This window comes from Labrus bergylta, chromosome 17 (assembly GCF_963930695.1).
Source record: "Labrus bergylta chromosome 17, fLabBer1.1, whole genome shotgun sequence".
In the NCBI taxonomy this organism is placed as follows: Eukaryota; Metazoa; Chordata; class Actinopteri; order Labriformes; family Labridae; genus Labrus; species Labrus bergylta.
The window spans coordinates 25,185,590-25,201,097 of NC_089211.1; positions in this window are offsets into that span (position 1 = coordinate 25,185,590).

The window sequence follows — 15,508 nt, forward strand, 5'->3', positions numbered from 1 at the left end:
TTTATTAGCATTAATTGGCTGTTTGGTTCATCGCATTTATATCTCGTGCTTCCTCGCAGTACGCCTTTGTCTTCATATCTACAATGTACAAAATGTTAACCTTGTTCAGTCTAATCTATGAGCTGTTTATCCAAATGCCAATCTCACCTACTTTAACTGATGTTCTGTGTAGATGATGCATGTAGAGCGAGACGCAAAAGGAATATTGTGTTATTGTAGAGCACCTGGGTACAAAGGAGAACACTGATTATATCAGCTTTGTGTGCGTATGAGGAATATTTTTGTGATGTATTTCCCACGAAGGGAAACCAATTCTCTCAGTGCAAACCATCCCCCATCCCTGTTTCCTCTGTTGTCACCTTTCATTACTCTGCCAACACACTGCCGAGGATCAGGGTCTGGTGCAGCTGGACCACCAACCAGCACTCAAACACTCCTCCTCAACATTCATTCTCTGTAATTTCCCTTACAGATAAAAAAACAAACAGCGTGCTGTTTAATACATTTTGAGGATAATAAAATGTATCTTCATTGTCCATCTGGCTGCTCCCAGATAGCGGAGGCTTGGTAATCCATTTTAGAAGGACTGATCAATACTAATGATGTTGCAGACTGTGTGCATTGTTATCAATAGGGTGTGGAGTCAATGGGGGGGTAAAGTGCATATGTGTGCACATGGACATCATGGTGAGGGAAACGGCAAAAGAGACCATGTGGAGATAATTTACTGAAGTAGTTGAAACGTGTATATGTATGTTGTTATGATTCATCCTCTGGGGCCCTGGTGGCACAGTGGTTGGTGCACCCCCACAGGTAAAAAAAAAAAAAATCTTGAAGATTAATCCTCTGGAAGCCGTGAATGGCCGTACCAATTTTCATGGATGTCAGTTTGTAATGGTCTCTGCCCTACCTTCATCTGAAACACCATCTTATTTTTTGGGGGCATTTTTGCCTTTGATGGATAGAAAAGCTGAAGAGAGACAGGAAATGTTGATTGGAGATACTGGGGGTGACACACAGCAAAGGGCTGAGGTGGGATTCGAAACCACAGACGCTGCAACAAGGACCACAGCCCTTGCACATGGGGCATGCAACACAACCGCTAAGCCACCAGCTCTCCATTTGAACACTATGTTGATGCATTTTTATTTGTTTGGAAGATACAACAGTTTATTGTGGTACACTCCAAACAAAGAGCGACAAGGCCAGGATCTCCTAACCCTAATCCTAACCTGGTTAATTCCTTACTAGGAACAAAGTAGACACAACATTAGTAGAGGCCTGACTTTAGCTAGGGAATCAAAAAGGTCACAAAGACATCCTCTGGGGACCAAGATAATTTAAACCAAACTGTCGATGTTGTGGATATGTATGGAGATGTCTGACTGGATAAGAAGGACAAGTTTGACATTCGACAAACATGCAAGGGAACAACGAGAGTCTGTCCCAAATTGTTTGGTAATCTATCCATTGGTTGATGACATATTAAAGGAAATAAGGACAATTATCTGAAAAAGTAAAGGGTTATTCAAAGTCAGCAAGTGTCCCCCTCTAGGGACCATGAATATATGTGCCAACTTTTACCCTTAATCACTCCGTTGCTGCAGAGATATTCCACGAAAAGGAGGATGGGCAACCACGTGATGATGCCAGAGGAAGGGTCATGGGATGATTTAGGTCAGTTTGCTTCTTCCTCTGGGTACCGTGACTGTCTGTACTACATTTTATTTCAATAATTGTAATTACTGTTCATATCCAAGAACAGTCAAGCTGCACTTAAATTGAAAAAAAGGCAATAATTGTTGTTATAGTGTCAGACCCTGTTGCTTCATGTCCTGCATCGAAACATTCTGCTCCGCCCGTCAGGGATACTGTCCCACCTCCAGCTGTGAGGTGTATCCTGCATGTGAACAATTAAACTGAGAAAGATTTCAGTGGCAGTGTGCCAAATATTTTCTAGACATTTGCAGGAGTGCATATGTGAAGATAGCTTTAAAGTCTTTATCTGTGATTTTTCACTCTTAAATATAATATAAATCAAGTATCTCCTCTGAAAATAACTCTGTGAGTCATGACTGTCTACAATGGGTGTAACACCCGAGTCCCACTGTCTGTGATGTTTTCTGAGTTTTCAGAGTCCTATCTTCACTTTGTTTACATCGCCTGGACGGCCGGCTGACTCCTCCCCTCGTGTATAAAAGTTGTTTAATTGAGGGACTAGAGAAAAGAAGAATAACATACTGTACTCACTGCTTAACTGTGTTTCTAGATCACGCTCATTTCAGGTAAATTTACATGCAGTGTGAAGATACCAGCATGATAAAGATCACTAGCATTAGCATGCTAACACAACAATGCAGCGCAAGTTGTTTTGGTTTCATGCTGGTGCTCAAGGGCGACATCTGCTGGATCATATATAATCGCATATAAAGCCTTTAAATGTAGGAACTGAATCCCCATTTCAGTGTCGGGATGGGAAGGACATGGTGTTAACACAGGACATAGACTTCTTCCTTTAGGGGCCGTAAACGTCTGTACCAGATTTTATCCCAATCCTCTCAATGGCTGACAATGTCCACAATAAATAAGAATGCTGTAGATGATGATGTCCTTAAAAAAGTCAAGGGACCCTCAAAGTCATCTGATTCATACTTTCACCATATTTTTGCCCAACCCACTCAATTTCATGGGGGCCTTGATTTGCTGTACCAAATTTAAACCCAGTTAACCATTTTTTGACGTAAAGGAACAACAAAATGATGGTGTCAGTGGAATTCCTTTACTGGGAACCATAAATGTTGGTTGTCAAGAGGTCAAGATGTTGAATGAAAGTCAGCTGGCTTCTCCCTCAGAGGACAATAAACGTCTGTAACAAATTTAATGGCAATCCAATCAAAGGCTGTCGAGATATTCCACAAAAGTGAGGGACCGTGAATGTCCGTTCAGAGTAAGAAGATAATGTTTCCTGCTGCACCAAAGTTATGAACCAAGTGAGTGATGGGACATAACTGTGAATTCTGGAGGCTAAAAATAAAAGTAAACATCCACAAATTTATCAACAGTCACTCTGTTGACAGTTTGCACTTTTGCGTTTTCTAAAACCTCGTATAAAAATCCAGTTTCCCTCTTTTAAAGCGTCTGTGAAGAGACTGTTCTTTCGAGACAGAAAAGTGAATCTTATAAATAAAGAAGTGGAGAACTGGAAACATTGGTGGGAAGACTTCTTGTTCCTGTAGCGTCGTGCAATCTGAGACACAGATAGATAAATCCACCCTGGCCTGCATTAAGTTCTGGCTCCTGGAATTCGTTCAAGTACATTCTGTGACTTGGGGGGAAGCCAAAAACTCCAGCCCTGCTCTCATATCTCATGTTGCAACAAATGGCTTCTCGCCGAGCTTAAGCCACTGGCCCATCACGCGCACACACACACACACACACACACACACACACACAGAGAGCGAGAGCCAGGCATATTGTGTGGGAGAAGTTTCCATCTTGTGTTAGAAACAATAAGTTACGACTGCTTTTGTTTTTGAAAATACGACATCCCTCATGACTTCTGTCTCCTGATGTCTGTATTGCTACTTTCTCCTCTCTGCATGTAAATATAATCCCAATATTTCTTCACTGGCTTTGCCCCCTAAATCGGCTGTAAGACATTTAATCCTGTTGATATTATTAAAGTCTCTCGGGCTTATGTTCCTGTTGGTTTAGCAGAAAAAATGGACCAACACTGAAAACATCCTTGAGGATTATGCAACTGTTCTAACTGTCATGTAGAGGTATGCCCCGTGGCCAAGACGTCTATCATGTGACATTTTTAACTGTTGTAACACTTTCTCCTGTGTTGATAAAGCTTCGCGCTGCAAAGATGTACAAATAATGCAATGTAGACACAAGTGAAAGTTTGTGGGTGTGGGTGTGTGTGGGGTGGCTGGTTAAGTGTGGGCAAGTACACAATATGCAGATTGTGAGCATGTGTGCCAACAACAGACTGATATTTTCTGACTGAATTCTTGGAAACACTCGAGGTGCAGCAATAAGATAAACAAACACTCATTACATCTGTGATGAAATGTGTCCTGGGACTTGAGAAGCCTCTGTTCGAAACAGATGAGCCGACTCCCTGTGTGGCCAAAAACAAAGAGCATGTTGAAACTTTTTTCAAGGGCCTGTGCAGTTACAGTAAAGAATAAATATATGTGGACGATGTTGTGGTTTCTGTGTATGGTTGCGATCACACTGAGACAGGTCTACTCCTCAGGTTAATGTGAACAGCGAAACCACAACAACAAAATCTAATCTGATCTGACCAATGAATCCAAATTGAACATTAAAGGTCCAATCAGTGAGATGTGTAGAGAGTGAGATGATAAAGGTATCTTACTATCTGATCATTAAGGAAACATGCTATGTTGAAGTGCTGGCTTCTCTGACAACAATGCAGCAGCCAGTATGTCCTCCTTCTAACTTTAGATTCTGCTCCTGAATGCTCTGGATTTGTTTGGACCAGAGAAGGTAGGCGCTTTTAAAGGGGGGGGGGGGGGGGGGCAGCTCTCTACAATGTTTTGAATTTAGACTGCAGTACCCATTTTGACCACTAGGGGTCAGAGTTACATACTGCTCCTTTAAGGCTTGCAGTGTGACTGTCAGCTGTTAACCTCGTCTGAATGCTGTTTGGTGCAAGCTTTAAAAAAAAAAGCTGCCTATCATCGGGATAAGAGGAGAGAGTAAACCAAAACATTTTGAATCGAGGGGCAAGCTGACACCGAAACAACACGTGAGAAGAAGCTAGTTTGTTCAGTACAGTCAACAACTTGATATCCCGGCCTGGAACATCCAGTTTCAAGGATTCATGCTATAAATGGCAGTGAACATGATGTTTCAGGATCAATAGAGCAGAGATCCAACAGAGTCAAACATACGGCTCTCGGTTGATCAACAGTTCCCTTCGTGTTTGTACTCTGTCAATCATCGCTCACTGCTTTTATTTCTGTTGGTCATTCATCATAAGATGTGAACTTTGCTTCTTGCACAACACACAGGACATTTCTGTTTGACATGGCAAGGAGAGAGGTGCACACGGCAATCATTGTAAATGGGCTGATTCTGTTTTATAGATTTATTACAGTCCACAGCTTTAACCCCGGAGACATTCAGTAATATTAAATCACGGCCTGCAGCAGGACGTCTCAGGCTCCCTGCTGCAGGCCGTTTGCATGTGTCCAAGGACATCCAGGTTAGGTAAATTGGCGGCCATTAGAATTGCCTGTAGGTGGGAAAAAAGCGAGCGTAAATATATGTCTGTCTTTATGTGTCGGCGCTGTGATTGACTGGCGACCTGGCAGCTCCGCCTCTCGCCCAATGTCAACCGGGATTGGCTCCCAGTCCGAGCCAGTAAAAGCTAAATAAAAAAATGTCACAATCTGCGGCCCCGGCTGAACACAGAACCTGTCTTTGTGGAGGGATACAGACTCATTTAAGTGTCGAGGAGTACCTTTCAGGACACAGCACAAGGTGAACGGTAAAGAAGGCCACTCGGTTCATAGGCCTGATGATTATCCTGCTTCTCTTCATATTTAGAGTCACCTGCAGAGCGGATGAGCAGGGTGAGAGGTCAGAAGCTAGCTGAGGCCGAGAGACGGTGTTTAAAGAAGAAATGAAAGAGGATGAAGAGGGGTGGTGGTGGGGGGGGGGGGGGGAGATCCCTCAGTCAGACACAGGTCAAAGGGTCTGGGCTCAGGAGAGTGACATAACCTCGGTGTGGTCTCACACCAAGAGCATTAATGAGCGTCTGAGAGGGATTTAAGCCTTGGAGGCTTAGCGCAGATCAGGCGCCTGAGGGAAACGGGACTGGACTCTGAGCCTCCATTATGATGGTGCAAACTGGGAGAGACGCGTTCAGGTCCCAAATGAAAAGCACCTGGAACACTGGGAGACGAACTGACAGCCGGACTAATGCTACCGAGGATCACGTTTCATTGGCTTTATGACACGATACAAAACATCCTGAAACTTCAAAGTCAGAGTAGAAGAAGAAAATGTCCAAAATCATGAAACTAGCTCGTCCTGACAGAATAAAAGGTGTCAGTAATGAATGAATGTTCTTGTACTTGTTGCACAGTTTAAGGTCTATTAACTCAGCGGTTCTCCACTGGATGGCCTCAGGACCCACCGCCAACTACTTACAGGCTTTATATGTGATTTTTTGATCAAGCAGATGTTGCGCTTGAACACCAGTATGACTGGTCAGGATGGCCAGTTCTGTCTTGGACTGTCCTCTGGATTCTGTAGAGGAGGTGGGTGAGAGGAGGATGCTAGTGAAGCTGACATCCATCATGGACAACCCCTCTCACCCCTTGCATGACACTGTGGGGGCCCTGAGCAGCTCCTTCAGCAGCAGACTGAGACACCCACCCTGCAAGACAGAGCGCTACCGCAGGTCGTTCATCCCATCTGCCGTCAGACTGTTTAATCAGACTGTTTAATCAGACTGTTTAATCAGACTGTTTAATCAGACTGTTTAACAGCATCACCACCTCGCTAGTGATCTTTATTATGCTCGTATCTTCACACTGCATGTAAATTTACCTGAAATGAGCGTGATCTAGAAACACAGTTAAGCAGTGAGTACAGTATGTTATTCTTCTTTTCTGTAGTCCCTCAATTAAACAACTTTTATACACGAGGGGAGGAGTCAGCCGGCCGTCTGGGCGATGTAAACAAAGTGAAGATAGGACTCTGAAAACTCTGAAAACATCACAGACAGTGGGACTCGGGTGTTACACCCATTGTAGACAGTCATGACTCACAGAGTTATTTTCAGAGGAGATACTTGATTTCTACATTTTAGTGTGAAAAATCACATATAAAGACTTTAAAGAAAACAACGTCCCAAATTTCAGATTTTCTTCAACCAATCATTTTTGTTTCATGGATAATTGTGCAGTTTTGACCTCAGATGGTACAAAAATGTTTGACTGAACAAAACAAACGATGATTAAAAAGCACTTTTTCACACCGTTTGCGACCCACTGAAAAAGGCTGTGACCCACTTTTGGGTCCCGACCCACCAGTTGAGAACCACCATATTAAATCATAATCAGGTTCAGGTGACTTTGTTTGTACCCGTGGGTAAAAGGAGAGTCACATATACTTCATAAACACAGAGCATACCTAAAACACACAAAGTGCAAAAGCATGGTGCATGGGTAAAAGTGTGGAAGGGCAAAAAGTGGGCAGATTTCATATGTACAATGAAATGGACAAATTGAGTCCAGAACTTTAATCGGCCACACAGAAAGAGAGGCCTCTTGGGGCGCTGGTGGCCCAGGTTCAAATCCGACCTGTGGCACCTTTCCCGCATGTCTCACTCCCTGATTTCTGACTCTATCCACTGTCGTAGCTCTCATTTAAAGGCACAAAAAGCCCAAAAATAAATCTGAAAAAAAAGAAAGCGAGCCTTGGGAGAAATCTCCCGAAAACAAGACTTACTTCTCCAAAATCTCCTAAAAAAAACCTGACTTGTATGAAACAGTTAGAATGTAAATAAATAAAAAGTCTCCGAGCTGCATGCTCTGAATTTTGCATGGGACCTGCTGTGAGAGGAGGAAAAAATCCCAAATGGGCGTTACGTAAACACATTCCCTGCACGCACAGCCCCAGCAGCCACAGCTGGCTGAACTTGCGTAAGAGGCGCTGGCTCTGGCTCGCTGTGTGCCGTCCGGGTTTTTTTAAGATCACAGGAAATCTGCTTTGGTTCAATCCCGTGTCACAGGAACCAAATACATGGTACGGCATCGGATGGATTATCATAAGTGCAGGATTTAGGTTGTCCCAGATAACCGGGGATCCAAAAGAGACTTTTTGCCCCAGATGATTTCCCAACTGCGTTCATGAAACTTTTTCGCTGGGGGTTGGGGGGGAGTGGGGGGTTGCTGAAAGGTTAGCGGCTGTAACTCAATCCACATTAAGTCATATTTCCGCTTTTTTTTTTTTCACTGGAAGTATTTAGAGCGTTAGCTGAAAAACGAGAACACAAGTGACATAATGACAGCCAAAAAAAAAAGAAACCCAGGGTGGTTTTTTTTTCTGACTTCAAGACTTCACCTTCCTGAATCATAAATGTACCCAGTGTTGGATGACATGCAGGGAGGGTTGAAGTTCCTCTTTGTAGCTTCTTCTATTGAATAATGTTTCAGAGATGAAGACAACTTTCTGTTTACTGAACGCGACTTATCGCTCTGACAATCGAGTGATAAGAGACTTTACGGTCACAACTTCACATGATGTAATCTGAGTTTCCTTTGTTGTGTGACTAAGCTATGAAGAGATAGACCTCCCCCACATACACAGTAAACACCAGCAGTGGAAACAAAAGACTACGAGCAAAGTCAATTATTGAAGGCTTGCTTCCAATTCAATTCAATTCAAATAGCATGAATGTGTAAAATATATTGCCAAAGCATATAATAACAAATAATACAATAATATTAATGAAAAGTAATAATTAGCAATTAAATATTTTAACAATGAAAAAAAAAAATATATATATATATATATATATATATATATATATTAAAAGAAAGTAATAAAAAAATATATATATATAAAAAATAAAAAATAAACAAATAAAAAGAAATATATAAAAAATAAATAAAAAGAAAAAAAAGAAGTGTAGTTTATTATGTTATAGTGTGTGCGTGTGCATGAGATTAACACAAGTGTTTTGTGTATTGTGTGTGTGTGTGTGTGTGTGTGTGTGTGTGTGTGTGTTCAGGTTCCACTGGTTGTCCTTAGGTTCTGACAGGCTGTGATGAATTTTGCTTCCTTTGTGTTCGATATGATGTTCTTCTCCTCATGTAGGCGACATTTAGAAGACAAACGCAGGGAAAAGTTGACACGCCGCCATTGCTGTGTTGGCGTCTCACCACATCATCTGTGGGTTTGAATGACGGCTGCCTGAAGATGTGAACCATTTTATACTCCTAACATGACTTACAGGGTAAAGAGACTGGGGAGGTCTCAGCTGCTCTGAGGCGTCTTCACACCTCACCTCTTTGGGTTTTTGGTTAAAATCAACACAGGTCCTTTAAAGAGTCTTTTGATGCGTCGATTTCCAAATTTGAATTAACCTGATGGCCATCTCGATGAATCTAAAATTAAGAAATTGGCGTTCAGAAATTGAAGAGCCAAGACTTTGGAGAAGAAAGTTCAAAAGCCTTGCTTGAGCCAAAAATAATTGAAGTTTCAAAAATGTGCGCTCAAAATAAAAAGTTCAGCAGCAACTTTTTTCACTCAGGATTTGAGTTATTTTACACAACTTACATGCACTTCCTTTGTTTAAATTGTGCACCTTAACTTTTCACAATACATCGTCTATCTGATCTGGTGCGGACCAAACAACAGGACAGAGACTGTTTTGAAAAGGCGCGTCTCAGTCCGCTTTGTCTTCTGGCTCTTGGGCGGTTTTGTTTGTATGAACTTGAACCGACCTTGAGCCGACCTAACTGCAGGAAGCGTTCCATTTCTTTCACCACCCACAACATGCAGCATAATGAAACGTGGACAGACATGGACAAGAACACAGAAATCTACAATTTTCTTTTACTGGATGTTTAGAGAAGTCGTCAAGCATCTTCCAAAGATCAGGATGAAAACGTTGTAAAATTTAGGTGTTGTTGCAGGTTTAAGGACACAGTCACTGCCTCTCCACGGGGTGCCTCATATTTATTCATGCATGTTTTATTTTATAACATCTTATGCAAATGTGTGCTCGTTGCTGGAGACAGAAAAAGCTTTTATAAATAAATGAAGAAGAAATAGTCATTTGCATGTGTAATGTGAGTTCACAGTGATGGTGAAATGAGAGCTGATTCCCCCGCAGAACTTACCTTGGCATGAATATGAGGAAGGTCATGCTCTAACAAGTACGGCCAGGCACTGATTAGTGGGTAATGCACTTACTCCAGTAAGTGGAGTAAAGCGCTCCGCTGTATAATTGGGATATACTGGATTTGCCTCTCTCGTTCTGCCAACAGTGGCACAGTCTTAACGGTCACAGGAGCACGTAGCTCGCAGCTGCTCGCTTCTCCGTCAGGATGAAGAATCAGCAGCAACAATGAGCCACTGTTGATTAGAAACCTGGGGAGGGGGGAACTTAAGCACCTTTACCTGAGTTAAGCTTGATTAAAGTCATTATCATGTCAATTTTTTATTTAACTCTGGACAGAGCTAGGCCCTCTCCTGAGCTAAACTAAGCTAAGCTAAGCTAATCAGGCCGTCAAACATGTCCCTAATATTTGTCTTTATAAGAAGTTGAGTTCTGCAGTAACGAGTCCTTAAACCACAGAAATGAATTAGCATTTTAGCGCTCTGTAATTCTTGAATGAGTCCGGGGAGATGCCTGAAATCAGGTCTGTGGTGAAAAACAACCTTTAGAGATTTAATGTTTTTTTGTTTTCTTGTGAATTTTTTAGCTGTTTCACGTCTGACAAAAGGCGTTGGCTAACAATTAGCTAACTAGGATTACAGAGTAGCTCACGTAGGGGTAAGAGCGTGAAATTATCAGCGACTTCCACAAAGTGTTTTTTTTTAAGTCCAGTGGTTCAACATTTTCGTCAGTATTAACATTCCCAAGTGTAACTTTTTTGATGCCCTGAGTTAGCGCAGTCCACTGACTGTAAATATTAATAAATGAAGTCTGAGTGATGTCACCCGTCTGTTCCTGCAGGGGGCGCTGGAGTCCCATCGATGGCGGTCTCCATGTTGGAAACGCTGACTCAGTCTAACTTTCAGTCAACCTAACGACAGGCTGAGAGCTGGAGCTGAGGCGGGTTTTAAACCTCCTGACAAACCGTTACACCGCGCCCACCTGTCAATCAGGTCAGCTACATGCCTAACTATAGATAACACGTATCGTTTATAAAATCAAAAAGGAGCCGATTAAAATCAATTCACTCCCCGTTCAATGTGTGACCATAATAACAATAGACCTATTTGTTTTTTTTAACCAGGCTGTAAACATGTTGATTTATGCTGTAAAAACGTGCTTTTCTGAATGGGTGTGTATGTGTCTTCCGGTGTTCCTGCAGCCAGCCTCTAGTGGACACTTGAGGAACTGCAGGATTTTGCACTTCTGCATTGGCTTCATTTTTTAAGGCTCAGTCTCATACCTCCTGACATATTTGTATGTAGCTTCCACAATTGATCTGCAGAGTAGTTTGAGTCGATGGCAAATGAAATTCATGCAGAGAAAAGTGTATTCCTCTGATGTTTCAAAGAGCAAAAGAGGCAAAGTTACAGAAAATTGAATTACCTCAGTAGATGACGAGTTTAAAAAACGTCAGTACTTAAATAAACGTATTTTCCATGAGTGGATAAAACTCATTCTCCAGTCACACCCGGCCCCTGTGCCTCAGAGATTATGTTGAATTAAACCTGATCAGTGTGGCTTTCTACTCGGTTGGGTAAAGCAATTTAGTAAGACCCCGTTTCGAGTCCAAACTGCGGTAATTCTCTGCAGCGTAGAGTAGACAAATCTGAGATTGGCAGATTTCTCACACAGTGGAGACCGGCGGCGACAGCCTCGTCGAGCTGCAGATGTTCACAGATTATAGGCTTGTGCAATAATCAGCTTGGTGCAGACGTGTTCACTCTCTCATTACAAGCAGCCCAGTGTGGCTGACAGAGATGCAAAAAGGTCTTTGTCCTTAATCTGGAAGCTCCACGAGTTTCTCTTTTAAAACCAAATATTCAGAAAAGGACGCCAATTAGACGATCGAGCGTTAAAATGAGAGACTTTCAAACACACACGGATCAAAGCTTACTGTAGCTAATGTGTGTAAGAACCTCAGAGAAAAGCTGGTCACATGTAAGAGGCAGACTAATGGAAATTACACGGAGCCCCATGATTTGAGTAGGTGACCCTATTCGAGGAAAAAGGACACCAAAGCACTTCTTTAGTGCTATATTTTTTGAGAGTGGGTGCTGGATGGTGGACATTAGCTCAATTATTCAGCTCAGAACAGCCTGAAAGAAGAGCTGGAGGAGGTGCAGACTGATGATGGAGCTGGAGGTGCAGAGATGGAGGTGGAGGTTCACATCTTTCAGGGCAAAGGAAGAAAATGTAATTCCAATACGACACATATTGCCAATGAAAACTAATACATGTTTGACCTCTACAAAACCTGAGTTTGACTATTTCAGTATTCCGTATAGATACATTAAAGGAAGATGTCGCCCATGAGCTCCAGCATGAAACCAAAACAAACTGCTGTTTGGCCACACCTCCTCCATACTGAAGCCTCCGCTCTCCTGCAGAGACACACCTCCAACCCCTCTCCACTCGCAATCACACTTTTAGTTATAAATTAGATTAGAACCAATAAATTAGTGCCATAATTAAGCAACATGAAGCGCAAGGGGCGGATAGAATCGTCCTTTCATTGAGCTGCGATCACCTGTGTCCTGCATTGTTGTGTTAGCATGCTAATGTTAGCGCTCTTTAGTTAGCTCGTAGCTTCACATTGTTGTGTTAGCATGCTAATGTTAGCGCTCTTTAGTTAGCTCGTAGCTTCACATTTCATGTAAACTGACACAGAATGAGCGTGATCTAAAAACTCTTACTAACATCCAAATAATCAGTGAGTATGTTCTTCTTCTTCTCTCTAGTTCTTGACTAAAACAGCTTTTATACACAAGGGGAGGAGCCGGCCGTCCCGTCCATGTAAACACGGCTCTGACAACAACACAGCCAGCGGGACTCGAGCTTCTCCCTCATTGTAGACAGTCAGGACTCAGAGACACATTTACACAGGACAGACTGCATCACTGATCTATTTATGTGTACAATAAAGGCTTTAAGAGTTTCCTTCTGCTCAAGTTGATACAGGCTCGTTCCTTTTTTACTATAACTATGTTTCTCAGGGTAGAAGTCCAACAGAAAAAGCTTAGGGACGAATACAACAGCGTTGAAATGATCTTCTCTGTTGAAATTCTCACCTCTTCCCTCCTCTTCTTCTTGCGTCCTTCCTTCTCATTTTTGTACATTCACAGTAGATTGAATACTTGAAAGCAGCTACTCTAGATCTTTAACTCAAGTCATAGTTTGACTGAGAGATGTTGTGTATTGGAGTCATATTTGACCAGGAGGAAGAGGATCTCTCCTTTGGACCATAAGTGGGTGTTTTTTGTTCTCTGTTATAATAAGATGGAAATGTGACGCAGAGCGTAATGAGAGTAGCATGTGAAACTGGAATACATCCAAAACAATCTGGATGTCGTGCTAAAGAGCACAGCACAACCCGAATGTGCTGGAAGCGTATCTAAATATTTGATGCACGCCTCCTTCGCTGAGCTATTATTGGAGTGCAGGGAAAATGCAGAAAATTGAGGATTTTATACGGAGTTGACTGCAGGAGCAGAAGCCCAGAGGTTAAAGGGAAACTTCACTGGATTTTGGGAGCAGCTTTGAGAGGCGGCCTGTGCTTCAAACATCACAATGCCTCAATGCATGAACCCAAAAAAGACAGATTTGACCTTTGAAATAAAACTGTTTGGGTTCAGTGTTGGGGGCGACCAGATTTTTAATTGTTTTTATTCAAGCTGAAGAATTATCGATCTGGAAGACACTCCATACTTACCCCATATAAAAGGTATTTTTCTTGAGGCACAGTTTTATGCAGAGTGAATCGTTTTTTCTCTTGTTTTATCACATATAATTAACTTTAGTTTAATTTGTGTTTTTGCTCTCTTGGTACCTGAGCGCCTGGTTTTGTTCCTTTTCAAGTACTGACATGTTCTGGAGTGGCCATAAAACCCACTTTGAATCCTCAAAAGCATGTGGAGACCAAGCGGCAACCTCCAGTGTTGCAAAAATGAAGCCGATGCAGAAGTGCAAAAAATCCTGCAGTTCCTCGAGTGTCCATTAGAGGCTGGCTGCAGAAGCACAGGAAGTCACATACACACCCATTCTAAAAAGCCTGTTTTTACAGCAGAGATGAACATGTTTACAGCCTGGTTCAAAAAACCAAATAGGTGTGATTAGCTCATGTCTTGATGGACACACACTGTACGGGGGGTGACTGTTTTGATGACTCATCAGTTTTGATTTGATGAAGGATAAGAGTTATTCACAATAAGGCGTGTAGCTGACCTGATTGACAGGTGGGCGCCGTGTAACAGTTTAAAACCCGCCTCAGCTCCAGCTCTCAGCCTGTCGTTAGGTTGACTGAAAGTTAAGGCTGAAAGACTGAGACAGCATTTCTAACATGGCGGCTGCTGCCGATGAGCCTCAGGAGCCCCCTGCAGGAACAGATGGCTGACGTGACTCAGGCTTCATCCATTAATATTTACAGTCTGTTGTAGAAACTCGTGGTTTATGGATGACGGATACATCATGTGTGCAGAAAATGTATTTTCCCCGGCCTGGTCTTTGCCGATAAAGGCGTTCTCTCATTCTAAACTCAATGTTTGAACACTATAAATACACGACTTGCAGGCTCAGGAACTACATCCATTAATCTTTTAGAGAGAGAAATTTTAATGTCTCGTAGAAAGATATAATCAGACGGTGAGATATGCTGCTTGCATTAAAGCATTTATGTAAAGAGCTTGCATTAAGAGCCTGGAATGAATGGCAAAGCGAATACGTAATAACAAAGTCTATTTTAGCCTCCCTCAGAGCGCAGGAAGCACTCCTCTTTAATGGATGACTCATGCCGCTACTTGTTGACAGGAACACGGTCCAATGTTCCCAGAGTGGTTGTTCTGCACAGCCTCGCCTCGCGCTCACTTTATTCCCTCGTTTAAAGGGGGGTTCAATCAAGGACTGAGGTAGTCAGATGAGGTGAACGCCACACTTTACCCTCCCAAGCGGTCTTCAATCTGTGGCTCCTCGGCAGAGCCCGGATCCAAACGCTGTGCGCGCTCGTGTTTAAAGATCGATTCTGGCTTTGAACCAAAGACATCCAGAAGTATGATAATAAGATTCAGCACGGAGGCATCACTCTCCCGCTGCACTGATTTTATAGCTCATAACATTTCCTGTCCGGGTACAAAGGCGGTCGATGTAAACAAAGTCCGATGGAGAGAAGGCGCCGCGCTTGCAGAGACGTCACAGCGAAGCGTTTAACACGGATGAGTGTGCATGAAGTCAGCGACAGTTTACTCATTATGTGGATGTGCATTCCAATTATCCTGCGCGCTGTGGAAAGAGTTTCTGTGTGGAACAACAAAGAGTCTCCAGAGAGCTTTGATGTCATCGATTACGTGCTTATGTATCCCCTTCATCCCCAAAACACAAACAACAACAGATGAAGACGAAGAGAATCTGTTTTCGACAGAGCATGCTTCAAGCACGCGTCAAGATGAACAGAATAAAACGACCAGGACAGGAAGTCAGAAAAGGAAACGTACAGAGTGTCCGGTCCATTTAAAAATAAAACACAATATACGGACTCTCGAGCAAAACAGAATGAACAACAAATCATCCTTAGAAAGACAAAGA